The following is a 4521-nucleotide window of genomic DNA, read 5'->3' as shown; positions in this document are numbered from 1 at the left end:
ATTTTACCCCAGAGAAGCAAAACATACATTTTTCTTCAATTGTACATGGAACATTTTCAAAAATAGACCACATGTAGGACAGAAAACAAGTCTTAACAAATTCAAGAAGATTGAAATTATATCAAGCATCTTCTCAGATCCTAATGCTTTGAAACTAGAAACCAACCTCAAAGAAAAAACTCAGAAACATTCAAATTCATGGAGAATTAATAACATGCTATTAAATAAGAAGGGGTTAACAATGACATCAAGGAAAAAATCAAGAAGTTTCTGGAAACAAATGTTAATGAACACACAACAGCCCATAACCTATGGGACACAGTAAAAGCAGTCTTGAGAAGGAAGTTCATAGCAATACAGGCCTACTTCAAAAGTATAGAAGAATCTCAAATAAACAACCTAAGCCTAAAGCTACAGGAACTAGAGGAAGAACATCAAACAAAGCCCAGAGCGAGTAGAAGGAAGGAAATCATCAAGATCAGAGCAGAATTAAATAACATAGAGACTAAACAAGCAATTGAAAAGATCAATAAAACCAGGAGCTGGTTCTTTGAAAAGATAAACAAAATTGACAAGCCTTTAACCAGATTTATAAAGAAAAAAGGGAAAGGACCCAAATAAATAAAATCAAAAACAGAAGAAGAGAAATTACAACCAACACCACAGAAATACAAAAGATTGTTAGAAATTACTACAAACAAATGCATGAAAAGAAATTTGAAAACCTGGATTAAATCGTCAAATTTCTAGAAACATAATCTTCCAAAATTGAATCAAGAAGAAGCAGAAAGACTGAATAAACTGATAACAACTAGTAAAATTGAAGCAGTAATCAAAAAACTCCTGGCACATAAACGTTCCAGACCAGATAGTTTCACAGGAAAATTTTAATACACATTTAAGAAAAAACTAACTCCTATCATTATCAAAGTATTCCAAAAAATTCAAAAAGAGGGAAGACTCCCAAACTCTTTCTATGAGGCCAGTATTATCCTAATTCCAAAACCAGGTCAAGGCACAACAAAGATAGAAAACTACAGGCCAATATCACTGATGAATATAGATGCTAAAATCCTCAACAAAATATTGGCAAACTGGGATCCAGCAACTCATTAAAAAGATCACACACCACGATCAAGTGATATTCATCCCAGGGATGTAAGGATGGTTTAATATTCACAAATCAAAAAAGTAATACACCACATAAACAAAATGAATGACAAAAATCACATAATGATATCAGTAGATGCTGAAAAAGCATTTGATAAAGTACAACACCTATTTATGATAAAAAAACACTCAGCAAAGTGAGACTGAGGGAGCATACCTCAACATAATTAAGGCCATACACAAAAACCTGTAGCTAACATCATACTCAATGGGCAAAAACTGAAAGCTTTCCTCCTAAGATTAGAAACAAGACAAGGATGTCAGCTCTCTTCACTTCTAGACAACATAGTTTTGGAAGTTCTAGCCACAGCAATCAGACAGGAAAAAGAAATAAAAGGCATCCAAATTTGCAGATGATGTGATAGTGTACATAGGAAACCCTGTAGACTCCACCAACAACTACTCAGCCTAATAAGTAAATTTGGCAAAAATAGCAGTGTACAAAGTCAATATTCAGAAATTGAAGGCATTTCTGTACACAAACAATAAATATCAGAGATAGTAGCCAGAAAAAAATTTCATTTACTATAGCAACAAAAATAATAAAGTACCTAGGAATAAACTTAACCAAGGAGTTAAAAGACCTGTACTTGGATAGCTACAGAACATTGAAGAAAGAAACGAAGAAAGATACAAATAAATGGAAGCATATACCATGTTCATGAACGGGAAGAATCAACATCATTAAAATGTCCATACTACCCAAAGCAATTTATAAATTCAATGCAATCTTTATTAAAATACCAATGCTATATTTCAGAGACCTAGAACAAATACTTCAAAAATTTATATGAAACAAAAAAAGACCCTGAATAGCCACAGCAATCTTGAGACAGAGCAATGCAATAGGAGGAATCACAATACCTGACATCAAGCTGTGCTACAAGGCCACTGTACTGGCATAAGAACAGACATATAGATTAATGGAACAGAACAGAGAGCCCAGAAATAAACCCAGGTCTCTATGGTCAATTAATATTTGACAAAGGGGAAAGGAACATAAAATGGAGGGGAAATAGCCCCTTCACCAAATGGTTTTGAGGGAACTGGACAGGATCGTGCAAAAAAAAAAAAAAAAAAAAAAAAGAAACCAGACCACCAACTTACAACATACACCAAAAGAAACTCAAGATGGATGAAAGACTTAAATGTAAACTGTGATAACCAAAAGTCCTAGAGGAAAACATTGGCAGTGAAATTTCAGATATCCCATATAGCAACATTTTCGCCGATATGTGTCCTAGTTAGGTAAAGGAAATAAAGTAAAGGATAAGCAAATGGGACTACATCAAACTAAAGAGTTTCTGTTTAGTGAAAGAAAACAGCAAGATGAAAAGGGAACAAACTGTATGGGAGAACATATTTGCCAGTGATACCTCCAACAAGGTTTGATCTCCAAAGTATATAGAGAACTGCTCTTTTAGCTATTTAGTGCTCAGCATTGACTGCTTGTGCTCCCAGGTTGGACAACATCATGGGTTTTGGAGATCTGAAAAACGCCACCTGTCTCCAAGTGCTCAATGACTACCTGGTGGACAAGAGCTACATCAAGGGGTATGTGCTATCACAGGCAGATGTGGCCATTTGAAGTAATCTCTGGCCTACCACCTAACTTGTATCATGTGTTATGTTGGTATAACCACATCAAGTATTACAAAAAGGAAAAATCTAGCCTGCCTGGAGTGAAGAAAGCTTTGGGCAACTATGGTCTTGCTAATGTGGAAAATGCCACAGGAAGTGGATCTAGAGATAGTGAAGGAGATGATGACATTGATCCCTTTGCTTCTGATGATGAGGAGGAAAGCAAAGAAGCAAAAAGGCTAAGAGAAGAACACCTTGCACAGTATGAGTAAAAAAAAAAAAAAAAAAAGCCAAAAACCCTGCACTTGTTGCCAAGTCTTTCATCTTATTAGATACGAAATCTTGGGATGACAAGACGGATATGGCAAAATTAGAGGAGTGTGTCATGAGCATTCAAGCAGATGACCTCATCTGGAGCACTTCTAAACTGGTTCCAGTGGAGTGTGAAATTAAAATCTTCAAATATGAAATGAACAATTCTTTACTAACTCTCCTGACAAGTGGAGTTTTAAGATAACCCGTGCACAGCTATTTGTACTTGACGTCTCAGCCCAGAAGAGCCACTCTTTCTAATAACTACAGTGTCTGAAATCTTCCCTTGTGTTTTGGTTACTCATGCTTAGTTTCTTTGCCAGTTATCTGGAAATAGGTAGAATGGGACCAAACTTTACTTTATAGACACAACCTAGGTCATGTGCTTCCTCTGACTATGTCCTGGTTTTCAGATAATGCTAAAAAAAAAAAGAAAAAACCAAAACACTGCTATAGTTAAGTGGCAGGACAGCTTCAAAAAAAAAAAAAAAAGTCATCACTGTTTTTGGAGATAAATCAACCTAAACATACCAATCACCTTATTTTGAAACCTGCTCCAAGTCAATCCCTAACTATAGTAAATGTGAGATAATTAAACCTAAAACTCAACCTGGAATTTTAAAATAAATTAGACTACAGCTATAATTTTTTATAAGATCTTTTAACTTGATAAAAATCCCTATGGCTGGTTTTATTTTATGTGAATGAAACAAGAACTTAAAGGCTTTGAACAAGGTGCTCTGGGATATCTGTAGAATTCAATGGGTTAAATAAAAATAAAATTATACCTTCTTTTGAGGTTCTAACAAAATCTTTAGTCTTCATAGAAGGGTGCATGGCTCACTGAGACTAAAAGTTGGATACCAGATGAAGATTGTTTAGTTAAAAAAAGTAATAGTATTTTTTTACAAGAAAAGAACATTTTTATTTATTTTTTAATTAAAGTTATTGGGGTGACATTGGTTAACAAGGTCATTAAGTTCAAGTGTACTTCTCTAAGATACATGATCTATATAAGTAATAGTATTTTAAGATCCAACATACAATGACCCAATCTTTGGGGGAAGGGACTTGCGTGCTGTTACCTTACTGAATTTGCTAAAAGATATACCAAATTAAATCAGTAGATATTGATTCATTCACAATTGAGTATGGATTAGGGCAAATGACTGACATCCCTGCCCTGCTATTCTCCCAATCATGATTGTTTGACATTTTAATACAGATCCATAGACCAAATCTGCTCCACCACCTGTTTCGCTGAATAAAGTTTTATTAGAACACAGCTACATCCATTTGTTTATGCATTGTCTCAGGATGCTTCGCAGGACAACAGCAGAGTTTAGTTATTGTAATGGACACCATATGTTTAAAAATATTTATCTGGCCCTTTACTGAAACAGTTTGCTTTCTGAGACAGAGAAGCCTCAATTCTTGGAATTGAGAAAGAAAGTGAGG

At 34.8% G+C, this 4521-nt stretch overlaps 1 pseudogene; it reads left to right on the top strand.

The window, feature by feature from the left end:
- The first annotated feature begins 2644 nt into the window (after positions 1-2644).
- On the top strand, positions 2645-3268 carry LOC150006632 (elongation factor 1-beta pseudogene; annotated as a pseudogene).
- Positions 3269-4521: the final 1253 nt, after the last annotated feature.

Source organism: Furipterus horrens, unplaced genomic scaffold (genome assembly GCF_987537825.1).
Source record: "Furipterus horrens unplaced genomic scaffold, mFurHor1.1.pri manual_scaffold_6, whole genome shotgun sequence".
NCBI lineage: Eukaryota > Metazoa > Chordata > Mammalia > Chiroptera > Furipteridae > Furipterus > Furipterus horrens.
Note: the sequence above shows the minus strand (reverse complement) of the source record. Positions and strands in the feature narration are given on the sequence as shown.